The following is a 20,580-nucleotide window of genomic DNA, read 5'->3' as shown; positions in this document are numbered from 1 at the left end:
CTAATGTCTAGCCTTCTAGTATTGTTTTTCTTTTTATGTCTTTATTGTTTTAACTCTGATTTGAATCTAGAACCCTCCTTATCAAAATATGCTCCATTCATCTGTCCTAATAGAAGTACTATTCTCAACAGATTGATTGATTGAATGATAAGCAACATTGTCTCATAGCCTCTAAGTATCCTCCTCTCTTCTGTCTCTTTAGAAATATACTTCACAAGAATCATAAATCACATCAAATTATAGTCAATTTATTGAATACCCCTATTCAAGTACCCTCCATGAACTTCCTATCCTCATGGAAAGCCAAATCATTTCATGAACTATCTATACCCCATCTCCCCACCCCAAGAACACTCCTTTCATTTGTAGTCAGCATATTAAGCAAAGCAAAATCTCTTCATGATGTTTTCATGTTCAGGCCCTCTAAGTATGATCTCTCCCTTTTTCTCTAAGGTACACTAACCAAAGCCCTACAACCCTCCACAAGCAGAATCTTGACTACTCTCTCTCTCTCTCTCTCTCTCTCTCTCTCTCTCAACCTTTAGCACACCAAATATTGTGCTAAAACCCTTGTTAACTAATGTATGAATCAAGACAAGATCACTTTCTAATCTCTTTATGTCCAACCCTTCTTAGTATGCTCCCATCTGCTGCCCCATTGTACTACAAATCTTATTAACTAAGGTATATAGGAAAATAAGGTCACTTCTGATTTAATTATGCATAGAATCTCTAAATATTCTAAATATTAGGACACCCTAAGGGTCTCTCTTAAGTCCTTTAGAGCCATGGTAGAAATTGGTAGGAGACCACCCCTCATCAGAGAACTTGCTCTATGAACAAAGCAGAATTAAAGTAGTTCAAAGAAAATGTGATATACATAATTTTAGAGTAAATACTCAAGTCTTCTCAGGTTGTGCCAGATCTTTGATAGAACTTTGTGAGCTTATATTGGCAGGTTAGCCACAGTCAGACTGTAATTTGGTATTTTAGCGATGTCATTTTATTCTTCTTTGACAAAGAACCAGCCATGTCCTCTAAGTACAATCCCTTCAACTATTTTCAAGTATTTGACTTTCATAAGAGAAATCAATTCTCAAGAGTTACAAAGGTTTTCTTCCCTTCTAGGAATGAAGACAATCTATAGTTCTTGACTAGCATTCCCTACTCCCCATTCTATTTACCTTTTCATGTATATTTCAAGTCTTGTATTTAATTGGAATTTTCTTTTCAGTTCTATTCTTTTTATCAGAAATTTTGGAAGTCCTCTATTTCATTTAAAATCCATCTTTTCCTCCTGAAAGAATATGCTGGATTTTGCAGTATACTTTATTCTTGGTTGCAATCCAAGGCCCTTTGCCCTCAAGAATATCATATTTTCTTAAATCATTTCAGTCTTTTCATTTTGTTTGATGGAATTTTGAAGTCTCATAGAGTCTATTAGTTTCTATTTGTCCAGTTCTAATTTTTAGGGCTCTATTTTCTCCTGTTAGTTTATGTTTCCTTTCTCAGTTTGTTAATTTTGCATTTTGATGAGTTTCATTCCCTTTCCAGATGGTTGATTTTATTTTCTTGATGAAGTACATTCTTATTTCAGTTAGTTATTTTTACATTTAAAGGTGATGATTTCTTTGATAATTTTTTTCATAGTTTTCCTTCATGTCATTTCTTTTTTCCATTTTTTGATTTCCTTTCTTCTTTGGTTTTTAAACTGTTTATTAAACTATTCCATGAGCTTTTGGATTTACATCCAATGCATAAAATCTTGAGATTTCCCATAGAGATAATCTGTCACTGTTTTCTTCTTTTGAGATGGCATTTTTATCATCTCTATCTGAATAATATATTTTTATGATTATCATTTTAAAAATTTATTTTGCTCATTTGGATACTTGAGCTCTACTCCTGGGAAAGAGGGAGTATAGTACCAAACTTTTTGTGCTGGGGTCAGGATCTGGTCCTTTGCTTATTGCTTGCCAATGTGCTCCCGATGCATTCCAGGCATTGCCTTTGCAGAGGTTTGTATCCTTCTTGATGGCCTATGCAGTAGTTTGTTCCCATCCCAGTCCTGTCTGTTGCCCAGTGTTCCCAGGGGGTGCTCAAACTTTCTCTAGGGTTAGAATCCTCCTTGCTGGCCTGCTATCTAGTTGACTTGGGATGTGGGTTGCTATATTGGCTGCTGTGTGGGCTTCACTGTGACTAGAAGTCTATGGCTGGCTTTCCTTCTAGACTGCTTAGCTTGGGACTATTTCCCCTTTTTTCCCCCTCTCAAGAGACAGAATTTCAGGATGAAGTCAAAATGGTGGTGTGGAGGTAGGAACTCCCAGGCAATTCCCACCCCCCAAGGCAACTTAGTAGATCTGTGCAAAAGGTCTATTTCATTGGAACCTGGCTTGGAAAGTGCTGCAATGTAGCCTGGGCTGCAGCTGTGATTCACCAGAGAAAACCAACATCTGTCTTCCAGGGACAATCAGCAGGGTGCCTGGTCTTTGAAGGCACCTGGGTCTGTGGTAGTGGTAGTGGGAGCAGTTTCTAGATCTCTTGGCCTAAGAATCACCAGGGACACCTTAGAGCATTGAAGGAACAATTCTGCCACACCAGAGTGAGTGTGGAATCCAAGCTAGTGTCGTATCAGACCAGCCCTGAGAGCCTACAGGGCCAACTCAGCAGATGCTTCCAGATTGTGCAGTCCAGATGATGATTTGGGGATAGACCACAGAGGTCTCTGCTATTGCTGGGGCAGGACTCTGCTGCTTTGCCCATACTCAGATCCATGGTCTAGTCTGGACCTCCATACCACCATAGAGGAGCAAGGACCTTCCTCACAACTCCAGGGCAGAGGGGAGTGCTTGTGTTTATACATAGACCAGAGCATAGGCCAGAGGAACAGTGAGAACCTCTCAGAAGACAGTGGAGGAATTGAGGTCCCTGTAGGGAGGGGGAGGGTACACCAAAACCCCCCCAAATCTTTGGATAGTAAATCAGGTCATGGGGAAATGAGCAAACAACAGAAGAAAAGAATCTGACCATAGACAATTACTTTGGTCCCATGGAGGATCAAAATATACACTCAGAAGATGACAAAGTTAAAGCTTCTGTGTCCAAAGCCTCCAAGAAAAATAGTTAATCTTAGAGTATGGAAGAACTCAAAAAGACTTTGAAGGTAGAGGAAAAACTGGGAAAAGAAATGAGAGCAATGCAGGATAATCATAAAACTAAGTTAGCAGCTTGGTGAAGGAGATACAAAAAAATACCAAAGAAAAAATATCACGTTAAAAATCAGTTTAGGTCAAATGGAAAAAAAAAACAGTTCAAAAGACCAGTGAGGGGATGAATGCCTTAAAAAAGAAACAGAATTAGCCAGTTGGAAAAGAAGATGTAAAAAAGCTCTCTGAAGAAAACGACTCCTTCAAATGTCAAATAGAGCTAAAGAAAGTTGATGATTTTGTGAGAAATCAAGAAATAAAAAAAATAAACCCAAAAGACTGGAAAACTAAAAGAAATATGCAATATCTTATTGGAAAAGCAACTGACCTGGAAAACAGATCCAGAAGGTATAATTTAAAAATTATTGGACTACCATGAAGTCATGACCATGAAAAGCACCTAGACTTCATTTCTCAAAAAAATAACCTAGCAAAATTGTCCTGAGATCCTAGAAGGAGAGGGTAACATAGAAATTGAGAGATTCCACCAATCACCTCTTAAAAGAGACAACCTGCCAAAAAATTCCTGGTTATATTATGTACAAATTCCAGAATTCCCATGTCAAAGAGAAAATGCTACCAACAACCAGAAAGAAACAATTCAATTACCAGGGCACTACAGATAGTATTACACAAGTTTTGGTAGTATCTACATTAAGGGTTCAAAGGTCTTGGAATATGATATTCTGGCACACAAAAGACTTTGGATTACAACCAAGAATCAACTACCCAGCAAAACTGAACATGTTCTTTTAGGGGGAAAAGATGGATTTTCATTGAAATAGCGAACTTTCAAACTTTCCTGTTGAAATGACCAGAGCTGAACAGAAAATTTGATCTACAAGTACAGGGCTCAGGTGAAGCATAGAGAGGGTGGATAGGAAGGGCTAATTATGCTGAACTGTGTATATTCCTATAGGGGAAGAAGATACTGATAACTTATATGAAACTTCTCATTTACAAAAGCAGTTAGAGCATATACTGGCAAAGCACAGGAGAGATCTGAATATTATAGAATAATGAAGTAGAAAGATGGAGTTAATGGGTAAAAAAGGAATGCCCTGGGAGAAAGGGAATGGAGAGGTAGAATGGGCTAAGGTATTTTTCATAAAAGCGTCAAGAAAAGACTTTTGTAATGGAGTGGAAGGAGGGAAGTTGAGATGGAATGAGTGAGCCTTCATTCTCATCAGAAATGTCTCAGAGAGAAATTAACATACATACACAATAGGGTATAGAGTATATCTTACTCTGGGGAACAAGGAGAGGAAAGGAATGGGAGAAGGGTAACAGTGGGAGAGGAGAGGGTTGTAGGTGATAGAAGAGAGGGAAGATCAGGGTAGAGGATTGTCAGATGCAACACACTTCTGAGGAGGGCCAGGGTGAAGAGAGAGAGAGAGAGAGAGAGAGAGAGAATAGAATAAATGGGAAGTGGAGGAATGGAATGGAGGGAAATACAATTAACTATAGCAACTGTAGGACAAAACATGGAAGTAATTTCTGTAATGCACTTATGATAAAGAAAGCAACCCATTCAAGAGAAAGAGCTGATGGTATCTGAATATAGATCGAAGCACTTTTCCCCCTTTTCACTTCATTTTTCTTGAGGTTTCTCTGTCTTTCTGGGGGCAACAGGTATCTATGTTTATTTTCACAACAAGAGCATTGTAGTAATGTACAAATAAATAAATAAATCATTAAACAAAAAGAGATAGATCTTCCTTGAAGATCCTGCAAGATGTCTATAGTTGAGAATTTTATTTACTCTTTTGTTGATGAGATCTGTAGCTTTAATGCCTATCTAGAGGCTTTATTTAACATGCATAGGTAAAAGTTCTAGGGGAATTACCTAGCTTTCAAGCTATCTTGGTTCTGCCTCAAGTCTATACATTTTCTTATGTGTGGGTATAAATGGACTATGATGTGATCAAACCTCTAGCTTTTGAGTGATTTTGATTTCCATGATACTTTAGTTCATGAGGATTGTATTTCTATAGAGGCTATTTAGAAAGATAGTGTGGTATAAATTAATCATAATTTGATCATGCTTATGACTTTTGAGCATTATCTCTCTTATGGGACAGTTGAAGACAGTATACTTGGTCAGAGGCTCTGGGTAAGAAGTAACCTTGAGGAAATGTGCTTATATTTATCAATCAGTCTTTGAGAACTGTACTTCTATCAGAATAAATAAAATGAATATATATCTTGATAGAAGTTGTGGTTGTAAGATAGTTTTAAAACAATCTAGACTTGAGAAGGATTATACTGAAATTAGACTAGGCATTAAAGGATAAAAAAATCACCATATGAGGAGGCACAAAAACTAAACAATATGTGAGAGAAGGGAGGGTGTGAGTACTGAGTAAATTTTGCTCTCAATATATTTGACCCAAAGAGGGAACAGCCTATATTCCCAGATGGGTTTAAATATTTTCTTACCCTAAGGGGAAATGAAGTGAGGGGGGAAAGGGGAAAGAATGGGGAAGAAGGGTTGGTAAGATAGGAAGGATACTTAAAAATGAAAAGTAAAAAGGGAAGGGGAATTGAAAGGGAGAAGGGCTGATCAAGAGGTAGCAAACAAAAACAAAACACTGGTAGAAGGGATAGGGGAAGGAAAAGAGAAAAATATGAATGAGGGAAGATAACAGAGAGGGAAATACAGTTAGTAATCATAACTGCAAATGTAATGGAATGCTTTTTTTCTTATTTTTTTCACCTTAGTTATAATTCTTCTTTCACAGTATGACTAATCTGGAAACATGCTAAACATGAGTGTATATATATATACAACTTTTACTAGATTGTTTACTACAGTGGGGAAGGGGGAGGGAAGGGAGGGTGGTAGAAAAATTTGGAACTCATAAACTTGCAAATGGATGAGTTTGAAAACTACCTCTGCCTGTAATTGGAAAAATTAAATTAGAAAAGAGAAAGTGGTAGCATATGTTATCTGTTGAAAGAATAAAGAAAAATTATATATAATTTAAACAAACATGTGCCAAGAAGCTTTCTTCTTATGATATATTCCATATAATAAAATAAATTTATACTGTACAATAAAATGGAAGTCATATTTGATTCCTCTTCCCAGACACCTGAACCCCTTTGAATGGTACATTATATAGTGTGAATTGCTATTCATTATAGAAACTACTTTCCTCTCCTTCTTAACAACCATTTTCAAAATTTGCTTCCCTTAGGAAACCTGTAGTGCCGCTATCTTGAATAGTCTGACAAGGTAAAGGGGGAGGAAATGGATTTCCCATGTCACAACAAAACTGTGTGAGAGCCCACTTCTTCCCAAACACGTTTTCCAAGTTACCAAAACAAAGATGCTTTTATACTTGATTTAATTGATATTTTCAAGATGTAAGCTCTCTTAGACTTTTATGTTCTGCTCAGAAGCTAACCCAGTTGAGGTTCTTATTAAATTCTGAGTAATAATGCTAGAATGTGTAAGATTTAAAAAAAAACAGCTTTTTTGCTCTAAAAGAAAATGAGCTACTATGTTAAACTTTTCCAAATTTTCAGTGAATGCACCTGCACATAATATTACCCTTTAAAATGACCCATAAAGTCAGAAAACTCAAATTAGAAATAGTGAGTAAAAACAAAACTATTTCAAGTAAAAAAAAAAGCATAGATAGGAAAGATTAGTTAAAAAGAGCATTCACCTAAAGTAATAAACCCTTTCATTTTCCATGAGGGAGATTTGTTTTAAAATGTAGATGGGGAAATATTTATGATGATATAAGGTATCAAAAGCCTGAAACAAAAAGATCTGTTTTATCCCTTGAGAGTCTGTCCAGGTGGTTTTCTATGTTAGGCTTTTATGACTACTTAAGTATGCAATATAGCAATGGTCCTAATAGAAGCATCTAAATCTTACTGTACAACCTTGGGGGATGAAGATATTCTCTTAAAAACTTGATTGCTTTTCTAAGGATGCAGTTAGCTTTGATTTATATGACTTCTGATTGTAGCTTCACTAAGGATTTGAGTAATCCAATAAGGATCCTATCATATACTACCTTTTACATTTCTTACAGTTGCTTTGTATAAAGCCTCTTGTTTATGATTCAGGAAATGGACTAAAAGCTTTCTTGGTTCATCTCTGTTCGGAAAATTTGTTTTGAGAAAGTAATGACCTTTTGCATTTTAATAAGCAATAAATCTAGAGTATTTCAAGGCTCCAATGATGCCTGCATACTATGTTGACTGAGGAAACAGTGGAGTATAGGAGACTGGTAGAGCAGTACTTTCTTTCCTAAGCTTGTATTTATTCAGTCAACTGCTTTTGGGATCCTTCTCATAAAGGATTTTTTTTAAATGAGGATTTTCCTTAATATTAGCCTTCTTAAGTGGATTATAAGCTCCCTAAAAGTTGGAAGAATTTTTAATTTCACATCCATAGAACCTAGCACAGTGTCTTGCAGGTAGGGAGCACTCATACCTTTGCATATAGACAAACAGAAAGACTGATTTCTGAATGACAAGGGAGGAAAAAAGTCAAGGTAGTAGTCTAAATGGCTAAAATTTTATGTGAACTTTGCTGAAAGGTCAACTAGATACCTATTTTGCACTTCCATTTTTCCATGTAAAATTATCATTAGAATTTAAATATATAATTTATTTTTTAAAAATTCACCTCTCCCTACTGTGATAGCTTGACAATTTATTTTTTTTTTTTTTGATGTAAACACTATTACCTTCAATGGTTAGACTTGATTCTAGTAACCATCTAATCCTGAGTATTTTTTATTCTTTTCTTTCCCTTATTCAAAATTATTCAGTGAATCAGATGCCTTCCTCTGGTTACTTCACTCCCTCAAGGAGAAAAAGACCACACATGGGCTATGAATTAATTTGATATTTCTTCTTGTTGCTGGCTGACTTAACTCCCTTTCTACATACGAATGAACCAATGATGACTTATATCTTCTCCATTTTTCAAGAAGTCTTCATAGGTAATATCCTGTAGCCTGTGTAAATATGCCATATATCTTTGCTTTGATTTCTAACTTAGCTAAAGAAGCCTTTTTTGTAGTTTCTTCTTTCTGTTGATTATGTTTTATGTTTTATATATATATATATATGCATATTCATTCTATATTCTAAATACCTTATTTGTACATAGCTATTGTGTATTGTCTCATTCTATGAGACTGTGATGGAACAGGGAAACTTTGGGCTGAGAGAGATATTGAAATCTTTTTTTTTCTTCCTATATTGGGGACAAATTTGTAATAGTTCAAACAAATGTAATAATCCTTTTCTTTTTCTTTACGTGTGAACCCTTATACCTAGCAAGTAGATACTGTTAAAAGTTAATCTTTTAAAATTATTAAATCTTTTCTGTATTAGTTTGCTATGTAATCTTATCTAAACTAGTGTCTCCAAGTTATTCCACAAGTTCCTCCTAATTGTACATCACGAATTTCTCCAGGCTACCCTGTGTTAACAAAAACTTTAACTACCAAGTCAAGCTATTGCCTTCAGCTAAGATAAATTCTTAATATAAATTTAAGAATGTAAGGTTAATCTATAATTTTAAAATCATCTAAACATGCACAGGAACACAATCTTATCTTATGCATTAAGCCACTCCTTACTCTTCTGGTGATGCCCTAACCCCTCCCTTCTGTGAATTAGCTTGTAACTTTTTGTAGTAAAATAAGATTTAAAATTTATGGCTTTTCTTATCTTCCTAAGTCAGAGAAGCTTGTGATTTCTTCACTAATAAACAAATACTTACTGATCCTTGAAAGTCTCTTTCCCTAAGCAATTATCCCTGCTAGACTGATGTCCTAAGAATAAGGGCTATTTTTTTTGGTTTTATTTTGTTTTTATATTTTTAAACTTTCTTTCTCTACTTAGAATTTAGTACAGAACCTGCCAGACAGTATGTTTTAGGAAAGACTGGCTAATCATACTTGGAATTTTTATGTTTTTTTTCTCTTTTGTGTTATTTGATATCCTGAAGTCACACATTCAAATAAGAAATGTGTTAGTATTAAAGAGGAGAGTTTAGGATAATTTGTGATCTCTGAAGTCTTTGTGCAGTTCTCCAGATTAATCCAGTCTACTCCCCACAACAGTCCTAATCACTTCTACTCCCTGTTCATTTATTTGTAACACTAGCATAAGTTTGAAGTAGGTATATGTATTTGTATATGCACATATAACTTTACATCTCAAAGATCATAGTGGAGTTTCAAGTTTCAATAACTCATTTAATTTAATAGCTTAAAATTAAAATAAGATTTTTTGGGATGCCTAGTAAAGAATTCAAATAAGAAAGTGAGAGAGAAAATGAGAGAATAAGCAAAAGACAGATACCAATGACAGGCTACTTAAAAGCTGCATCTCATAATTTTGTCAATAAGCTTTTTTATTTATTTTGTTTTTAGTCAAGAATATTCAATAAACATTTATTAATACCCACTTAAGTGCCTGGTCCTGTACTAAGTGCTATATATGCAAATAAGAAAGACAATTTCTGCCTTTAAGGAGTTTATAATGTATTGGGGAGAAGATAATACGCAAAAAAGAAGTTGTATATTTACATGTAGGATAGATTACTTTTACTGTATAAATTACTGAACTGATCTGTTTAAGTCATTTGTTTATAGAATTAAGAGGTAAAGGGAATCTTAGGGAATTATTTAGAGCAAGCCCTTCATTTCAAAGGTTAAAAAAAATAAACCTAAGAGACAAAGCCTCTTATCTAATTTTGTGTGTGTGTCCAGGGCTGTACTAGGATTTATTCTTACTAACTTGCAAGAACTGAGTCAGTTTTTTTATCACAAAAATTGGAAATTGCTACAAATCAGGGCTTAATTTATTTTCTTGATTGTCTGCACTTAAGAAAATATGACATATTTGGAAATATGATATAAATTGTAACATTCAAAATGAATACAAAATAAATCAAGTCAATCAAACTTAAAAGGAATCAATATATCTTTCAATCATCTATCTATCTATCTGATATTTATTCCTAAGTATCCTGACTGTCAACTATTTCCTAGAGCAACCTTATATTGCTCTATAAAAAATATATGAGTTTAGCTGGAGTACAGAAGAAGGTTTAGGAAATGAAATTATCACCAGACTGAAGACATGATGACTGGAGGTTAATAATGAAAATAACAATAATAACCACAATTGTAATAATAATAGCAGATGACATTTTTATTTAGCCCTTTAAGATGGAAAGCACTTTGGGCTTTATTTCCAATCTCTCATTAGAACTTCTCAATGCCCATGGATACAGTCCAGCTTAAATTTGAACCTGCATTTCCTGTCAGGAAACCTTACTTTCTTTCCCATTCTAGTGCATTGCTGCTGAATCTACTGAGAATTTTTCATGGACTTTCAGTGCAATTAGTGTAATATCATCTATGAATGAAAACATCTGGAGAGAAAATATCTTGTTTGAATTCTTTGCATGGTTGGTATCTCAAGCTTGATTTTGCAAATTTTGACAGCGTATAGTATTGCATTCAAATAAATGGAAACAGGAAATTCAAGATGGAGTCTAAAATTGAGTTTTTCTTATCCAAGTGCCTTTTTTGTCTTAGATTATATTAATGGATATTGAACTATATTCTTGTAAATCATATTGTCAATCTCTCTGAATACTTTCACATACATTTTCTGACAGACATTTCCAAAGGTAGATATGAGTATTAGAAAACAATGAATACAACAGCAAAATCAATACAATAATAATCATTCATATTCTATAACATAGGGTTTTAAGGATTTCCTTTGTTCAGCTCATTGTTGACAAGCAATATCTTTTTACCTATTGTTTCCATGGCAAAATATCAGAAATTCTTAGGCTAATAATATAATTGTAACCATCAGAAGTCTATTGTATTCATTTATTTATTTTTAATTAAAAGATAAAAATGTGAACTGAGCTCATTTATTTTAACTTCCTAGGGCAAACATGTTTTTGTTGCTTTTCAAAAATACAATTTACTATTTAATTACAAATTAAATCATTTTTATATTTTCATCACTTCTCTCCACTGAGTACATCTTTCTTTCTTACATCATTCAGAAAAAAAGGATAAGGATATAATAAGGATATAATCATCTGTCTATCTATCTATCTATCTATCTATCTATCTAATCTATTGCTGATGGGATCTGGGCTAACCAGAGAGGCATAGGAATTTGAGGACCCCTGAAAGACTCATGAATTCATGTATTCTCTCTGGGATGTTAAAACTGTTAAAATTCCTCAGGATTTATTGTGAAATATAGCAAAGTTAGCAGGTTAAAGAAACTTTTCTTCTAGAAGGATCAACAAGCACTTAAGATAGAATGAATAACAAGCTAGGTTTGGGGGCCTGGTAGATAGAGACTGAGACAGAGATATTAACAGGAAGATAAGGAAGAACAATCAGAGAGGGAGAGAAGGCTGGCCTTGAGTAGAGGTCCAACCTTGCCCCTTATCTGGGCACTGAGAGCAAAATGGGAAATCTCTCTCCCCTGATGTGATGGAAACCAGGTAGAGGGTTGAATAATGGGGGTTGGAAATGAGGAGATAGGATACAAATTTTACATTAAAGAATGAAAAAGTGGGAGTCAATTTGCATCTCAAGAGCAAAGGACTTTCCATAGCCTTAACAAGATTCCTAGATTTTAACAGTATTTGTTTCTGTTACATTCATAATGTTCTATATCATATCACCTATCTATCTATCATCTATCTATCTATCTATCTATCTATCTATCTATCTATCTATCTATCTATCTATCTATCTATTTATCTATCTATCTGTCTGTCTAACTATCTATCATCTATCTATATCTATCTATCTATCTATCTATCCATCTATCTATCTATCTCTATCTAACTATCTATCTATCTATCTATCTATCTATCTATCTATCTATCTATCTAATCTGTCTTTCCACCTATTCAATAAAGTCAAAATAATTATAGTCATAGAAATTTGCCTAAAGGTTGAAGGAGCAACATGGGGTATAAAAATATTGCCTTTTCCCTCAGGTCTAAGTCTAAGGCACAGACTCACTTATCACAATATTTATAGGATATAACTCCTTTAACTCTGTTTAATTTCCAGCAAAAAAAGTCATAAAACTCTTTTTTTTATCATATAACCAAAAAACTTTTATTGGCACAAAAATTCTTTTTTAAACCAAGAATGCTCTACTCAGCAACTGAAGTGATGCTTTAATTACCTTAATTTTTAGTGTCCTGGATTCAGATACTTCTTTTCTAACTAAAATGTTCCCTGTGGGTATTCTTAAAATTTCCCTTTCCTTGCTAATTCACTTCTTTGCCATATTTTGGCATAAACTATGTTTAGTGAAACTTTAAAAGCAAATTTGCTCCCTGTTACCTACCCATACATCAATAGGAAGATAAGCCTTTTCTAAGAGGAGGCCTACTAAACTGAAAGGGAGGGGATTTAAGAGAAACTAATGTAGCATAGCAAGAAGATTTAGCCTTCAGTGCTAAGTTCAAGCAGTTACTGAAAACCTGTCTGCATGCAAATCACTTAAACTTTCTTTTCCCCCCCGTTTTTTCCAAGGCAATGGGGTTAAGTGGCTTACCCAAGGCCACACAGCTAGCATCTGAGGACAGCTTTGAACTCAGTTACTCCTGACTCCAGATACTCCATCAACTGCCCCCTCTTTCTTTTTTTAATTTTTTTAGTAAACTTTCTGAGATTCATGCCCTTTACCTGCAAAACAGGAATAATACCTAACATATCTGACCCTCAGGATCATTTTTGAAGATCAAATAAAAATAATATATGTAAAAGTTTTATATATATATATATATATATATATATATATATATATATATATATATATATGAAATATAACATGGTAAGCAAATGTAATGTGGTATTTACAAAGTTGCTCAGACAATTCTTGGTTTAAAACTTAAAAACACTGTCATTCATTTAAGTATGCTCTACCATCTCATGCTCACTACCTCACTACCTCCATGAGTGTGGGCAAATTACTTAAACTCACTTTGTAAAACAGTTGAGATAGATATGTTCTGGGAATCCTTTCCCATCGTAAATGTTATAACCATAGTTTCTCCTGATTTTAATGCTATAGTATCTATATATGTATATACTTCTTAGATTCCTTCTTACATTAACTGGCCTCTGATTGAAGACTTATTTCTTTCATCATTATTTATTTTGTTTTGAAGCACCTTTCTCTTACCTCTAGATTTCTATCTGGGTTGTTCTACCTAAAACAATTTCTGATATTTCTGGAAATAAAGCAACTTCTTAGAGTCTATATTTCATCCATTCTCTTAACTGTCCACAAATTGAAGTGATAGAACTAATAACCAATGAACAGTAGATCCTGATGGATGCTTTGAGTCAAATAATGTCTTTGTATCAGACTTTCATATCAGTCATTCACTTAATGCTTGCTCTCCTCAAAGAATAGGTAATGGATATGGAGTGTGTTAGTATTTTTGTTGATATAGAGAACTTCCTGGAAGGAAGGAAACTTTCTTTGACAGTATAATTCTGCACCGATCTTAAAATATGTAATAGATATTTCAAAATTTATGAATCAAAATTTCATAAACAGAAATATTAAAAATTTTCACAATTGATCTCCTCTCAAATTAGACACACAATCACCATTCAACAAAGGATAAATATCCATGTTGCTCTTTGGAAGACATATCCCTGGTTTTTCAGGAAAGAAGCCTGTAGGTTAGGATTAGATTATCATAGATTCATATCTGGAAAGGCCTTGCCCCAGATACCTCTAACAGTCTGCAATTTATAGGTGTTGAAATTTCTAGATTAGCCTCAGAAAGGTTAAATAATTTGTTCAAGATCATATAGGTAGTAAGTAGAAAAGCTGAAATTAGAACTGAGTGGAGTCTTCTGACATCAATCCAGTGTTCTTTCCATTGAACTACTCTGCCTCCTACAGTGATAGAATAATCTTTGTTAGATCCTCCCCTAAATTTCAAGTGAGAAATTTTTCTTTCTTTAATCCCACAAATTCTTCTCCAATCCCCAACTGAGAAACTATGCTTACTGTCATGTGTAGATTATCTTTTAGTGTTTTATGTATGTAAAACACATCTGTTGATGAAACAGAGGAGCAGATTAATCTATAGACAGCCAGATCAGTAACTTTTCAATATTATCAAAATGATGCCTAAGAAGAGAGATAAAAATATTTGTGAGTTGTTAGCAATGAAAAGGAGTCAAATATTTAAGAAAATCTTATATTTAAGAAACAACACTTAAGAAGAAACATGGGTTGTGTTCCAGAGAACATCACATTCATTCTGACATCACTGATTTGTAAAGACCAATTGTCTTTATTTTACTTATGAAAAAAAAACATTTTGTGAAAAGTAACTGTAAGTAGTTAATTAAGGCTGTGATCCTTAGTTGATAAAACTTATTCAGTCATGTTGAATTCTTCATGATTCTTTTAGGGTTTGTGTATTTATTTGGCAAAGATGCTGTAGTGATATACCATTTTACATTAATTTTAGATGATAAAATGAAGCAAACGGGGTTAAGTGACTTCCCTAGGTTTATACAGTTAGTTAGTATCTAAAGACAGATCTGAACTAATAAAGATGAATTTTCCTGACTCCAGGATCAGTGCTCTATCTACTGTGCCATTCAGTTGCTCTGTTAAAACTCTAGACCCTAAATTAATATTACCAAATTATTTCATAACAGGTAGGTCAAATTATCTGCCAATTCTTCAGTAGCAAGTTTATTTGAAATAACTACCTAAACTTTTCCTGAGAACACATAATCTAAGGAACACTCTAAAGGTCTTTAGAAGGACTTTACACTTGATTGTAAAGGAGACACTGACTCCGGACCAAGCAGGATAGTTTGTCCATAGCAGATAAAGTGTTAAGCTTTATGAGTAAGAGAGGATTAAATTAGATCAAAGGAAACTGAAACACATAAATTTAGAGTGAACAGCATTTCATCTGGGTTTTTTGTCTTGAACATAGTGATGTCATCTTGCTCAATGGAAAGACAAGAACCAACCATATTTATATCCTCTAGAGCCAATCTCTTCAACTTTATTCCACCCTTTAACTAATCTAAGAGAAATAAATTTCTCAAAAGTTACAAATGTTATATCTTCCATTATAGGGTTGTATACAATTTGATGCTCTTGACTAAATTTTTTTTCCCTTCATGTTCACCTTATTATGCCTATCTTGAGTCTTGTATTTGGAGATTGAATTGTTTGTTCAGTTCTGTAAATTTTGGAAGTCCTCTATTTTGTTCAACATATATCTTTTCTTCTGGCAGAATAATACCGAACTTTGCAGGGTAATAAATTCTTGATAGTAATCCAAAGTCCTTTGCCCTCCAATATGGTGCTCTAGGTTTTCCAGTCCTTCAGTTTTGAAGGTGAAAAGTCCTGTGTGAGTCTGATTGTGTTTCCTTTGTATTTAAGTGGCTTCTTTTTTTTCCTGCTTGTTGTATTTTTTTCCTTTATTTGGGATGTTTGTAGTTTGCCTATAAAAAGCCTTTGTTTTTTTTTCTCCTCAGGATCTCTTTCAATGGCTATATTCTTTCAATGGCTATTTTGACTTCTTGCTGTAGCAGATTTGGACAGTTTTACCTGAAAGTTTCTTGAAAGATGTCTTCCTGGTTCTTATTTTGATCTAAGCTTTCTATAAATTCAATAATGTATAAATTATCTTTCCCAGATCTATTTTCCAGTTCATTTGTTTTTCCTAAAAGTTACATTATGTTTTCTTCTATTTTTCAACATTTTTACTTTCTTTGGTGGAATTTTATAGTCTCATAGATTCATTGATTTCTATATGTCCAATTCAAATTTTTAGTTTTAATTTCTTCAGTTAACTTTTGTGTTTCTTTTCCTAGTTGGTTAATTTTGCTCTTTGCTGAGTTGCATTCTTTTTCCAGTTGGTTATTTTTAATTTTAAATGAGTAAATTTTTTAGTCAATTTTTTTTTTCACAGTTTTCCTACATGACTTTTCTTTTCTCCATTTTTCTTCTTCCTTTCTTCTTTGGTTTTTAAATTCTTTTTAAAAGTTCTAATGAGCTTTTGTATTTGAGTCCAATTCATAGATCCTTTTGAGATTTTTCCTTTAGATGATTTTTAACAACTTTTTTCTTCTCAGTTGGCATTGTTATCATCTTTACCTGCATAATAGCTTTCTATAGTGAACATTCTTTAAGTTTTTTTTTACTCATTTTTATTAAGTGAGCTCAGTTCTTGGGGTACAGGGAGTATAAATACCAGCTTTTTATGCTGGGACTGGAGTCAGTCCCTGACTTGTTATTGATCAAGTGTTACCTATGCAATCCAAGTCTTGTCTTTGCAGACATTGTTTCTTCCTTTTCATCCAGGTTCTCCTTTTGTAGTTTGTCACAAACCCAGTCCTTTCTTTTGCCCAGGTGTTACCAGAGTTCAGACTATATTTGGGGTTGGAACCCTTCCTGCTGACTTATTATATAGCTACCAGCTCCAATGCTGTTGTCAAACTTTTGGAACTTGCACCTGAATTGCACTGTGGTGACAAGCCTTCTGTTGTCTTTCCTGCACTCCTGCTTAGCTGGATTTTACTCCCCCTTTTCACCCAAAGAGACAGATCTTCGTTGAAGATCCTCCACATTGTCTACCATTGAAAACTTCTTTGGATCTTGTCTTTTTTTTGTGAGAGCTCTTTCTTTATTGTCTGTGCAGAGGCTTCATTTAACTTTGTGTAGGGAAAAGCTCTGGGAGCATATTAACTTCATGCTGACATCTTGTCTCTGCCCAGAAGTTTCCAGTAAGTATGTTAAAGTGACTTTACTATCTTAGGTCAGCAACTAAAATTCAGGGCACAATGTGAGTAGCTTATTTATCTAATAGATTATAAGGGTTCCTATTTCCCTATTTCCTTCCCATGGCAACTCTTTTATGGGTAGAGGGTGACATTTCTTCCTTTTCTTCTTTCTTGATTTCATCTATGAGCCATTTCCAAATTATTTATGAATCATTATCCTGCTGCTTTATAAGTCAACAAAATTATTTCCTTGCACTTTTTAAAGGAGTTGAAGGAAGTCACTTTTCAGAGAGCAACGGTAACTGAACTATAACCAGGAAATTGTTCATACCTGTGTGATCCATGATTGTGCCTTCTCTTCAAAGACTGTAATCCTAAGGACCTAGATGATATAATCTGTAGCAATGATGAATATCAAAGGTGATTATTTTTCTCTCAGATTACTAGGGAATTAAGATCTGATCATGCCCATCCATGTGATTCTAGCCTAATCCTCAATTTTGGCATTAATATTTTGATAAAAATTCTCAATCATGCAAGCTACTTATGAAAATGGAGAAATGGAGAAAATGATGACTATTTGGGAATAACTTGTATATGAAAATAATAGCTATTGAAATCAAAGATCTTGAATAATAAATAAATTAGAATGCTAGGAGGAACATACAGCTGTTAAGTAAAAAACCTCACAAAATGTTGTATATCAAAATGTGGGTGACTAGATCTTTTCAGAAAACCAAAATTGGAAAGGAATACCATAGAGCTATAGATCATGGAAAATTTAGAGGTTAAGCAATTGAAACTGTCAAATTCTAAGAAGCACAATGACTCTGTGTTTACTGAGTCAAAAGCAGAAAAGAACTAACAAGCTAATAATAGTGAGTGCTGAAAGCACCTAGAAGAGAGAATATAAAAAAATGACTCGAAAGGCAAACATGATTGGATTGTGATTATGTGTGACTAAAGTAGCCTTCTGAAAAAAAGTTCCAAAACTTTTTTTAGTCAAGAAAAGCCATGATGACCAGACTGTTGATATACAAAATATTAATAATATTGTTCAAATGATAAATAATAGTAATGGTTCTTAAATTTCACATTTTGTGTTCATTTATGGAAACAAAAGAGTTCTGCAAATCTTTTCTCATAAATTATAAGTCTAAAAATTCCAAGCAAGGAACAAGTAATATGATAGGATATTGTAGAAAGAAGTAAGAAAGCTTGTTGGGGTACAATAGATCTATTTCTGAACTATCATTGAAACTTGGGAATCTTTTAACATCTTTAGGCTTACTTTTTCTCATATGTAAATTAATAAGAATTTTATATCAAATGTGTCTTCCATTTCTGAAATCCTAAGATTCCCTGAGATTCCCTGAATATAATCTTAACAACATTTAGGTTGGTTGTCAATAATTTCATTGATTTTTCTTGTGCCTACTTTACTGACAGAAGAAAATTATCTACTGACTACTGATGAGTAGGATCACTTTCTCTTTTTTTTAAAGTATGATTTTGGTTTATTTATTTTATATTATTACAATAATTTTGTTATAAGAGTAAACATAAACTGTCCCTTACAAGAAGATGAGAAACCTTAAGGATAGTGAGAGAGAGAAAAAAAATTACTTCAGTCTATATTCAGATTCCAGTGGCTCTGTCTCTGGGGTGAGTTGCCTTCTTTATCATAAGTCTACCAGAGAAGTTGGTTCAGTATTTTTCCCATGATTTCTATTACTAGCTGTATTTCCCTACACTCTCTTACTCCCTACTCTCATTTATTCTATTCTCTCTCTCCTTTCACCCTCTCCCTGATCAAAAGTGTGTTGTATCTGAGTATCCTCTCCCATGATCTTCCCTTTCTTCTGTCCCCCCTTTCTCTCCTTCCAATTTCCCCTTATCTCATCCTTTTCTTCTCATTTTTTCTCTAGGGAAAGGTAGATTTCTATCTGCTATTAAGTGTGTATGTTATTTCCTCTCTGAGCCATTTCTGATGAGAATGAAGGCTTACTCATTCCCCCTTGCCTTCCCCCATTCCACTCTGTTGAAAAATCTTTTTCTTAATCTTAAGTGAAAAATCTTAGACCCCTATTCCTCTCCTTTCTCTTCCTCCCAGTACTTTCCTTTATCATCCATTTATTCCATCTTTTTACTATATTATACCATTATATTCAGCTCCTTCCTGTGCCTTTTCTATATATGCTCCTTCTAACTGCTCTTATAAATGAGAAAGTTCATATGAGTTATCAGGATCTTTTTCCCATGCAGGAATACAAACAGTTCAATATCATTAAGTTCCTCATAGTTAGTCCTTCTCATCCACCCCCTCTATGGTTCATTTTCAGTTCCTGTACTTGAAGATAAAACTTTCTCTTCAGCTCTGGTTGTTTCAATAGGAAAGTTTGAAAGTCCCCTATTTCATTGAAAGTCTATCTTTTCCCTTGAAAGAGGATGTTCAGTTTTGCTCTGTAGTTGATTCTCAGTTGTAAGTCAAGATCTTTTGTCTTCCAGAATATCATATACGAATCCCTATGAAGCCTTAATACAGATGCTGCCAGATCCTGTGTAACCCTAACTATGGAGCCATGGTAGTTGAATTGTTTGTTTCTGGAAGCTTTTTGTTTTGTTCTTTCCATTTGACCTAAACTGTTTTTAACATATTATTTTCTTAAGTAATTTTATTGTATTCCTTTCACTAAGCTGCTGATTTGGTTTTAATGATTTTTCTGCTTTGCTCTCATTTCTCCTCCCAATTTTTCTTCCACCTCCCTTAATTGCTTTTCAAAGTCCTTTTTGAGCTCATCTATGGTCTGAGCCTATTTTCTATTTCTCTTGGAGGTTTTGGATATAGAAGCTTTGACTTTGTTGTCATCTTAGTATGTGTTTTGATCTTCCATGGGCCTAAAGCAATTTTCTATGGTCAGATTCTTCTTTTCCCATTGTTCACTCATTTCCTTAGCCTAAGACTAATTTATATCACTTCCAAGGCATTGGGGATTTTTTTGGGGGACACCCCACTGGGACCTTTATTCCTCTAAGGTTTTATGCTCTCTTGCCTGTGCTTTGATATGTAGATGACCACAGACACTCCCCTCTGCCCTGGAGCTGTGAGGAGGAGCCCTGCTATCTTAGTATGAAAGGCCAAACTGCAAACTGGATCTGAATATGGGTAAACAGCAGAGCCCTGCCCCAGGGAGAGCAGAGAGATTTCTGCAATCTCTCCTGTGGACTGTGCTCTGGAGGTTCATGATGGTTTCTCCCTATTCTCGCTGCAAGTTCTGTGGTCTATGCTCCTCACTCCACACTCATTCTGGTGTAACAGAGTTCTCTCACCACCCCTTCAAGCTTTTCCCGGTGATCCCTGGGCTGGGCTGGACTGTGCCAGCTACCAGTCCTAATGAAACAGACCTTTCCTGAGGAACTTCTAAGTTATCTTGGATTGGGAAAATGTATCACTCAGTTTTTCTGTGGGTTCTGCTCTTATAAATTTTGGCTAGAATCTTAATTTGGCAATTTTTGGAGTTTTGGGGGCAAGAAGTTGCCGGGAAATGCTGCCTTCA

This window comes from Macrotis lagotis, chromosome X (assembly GCF_037893015.1).
Source record: "Macrotis lagotis isolate mMagLag1 chromosome X, bilby.v1.9.chrom.fasta, whole genome shotgun sequence".
NCBI classification, from domain to species: Eukaryota; Metazoa; Chordata; class Mammalia; order Peramelemorphia; family Peramelidae; genus Macrotis; species Macrotis lagotis.
Note: the sequence above shows the minus strand (reverse complement) of the source record.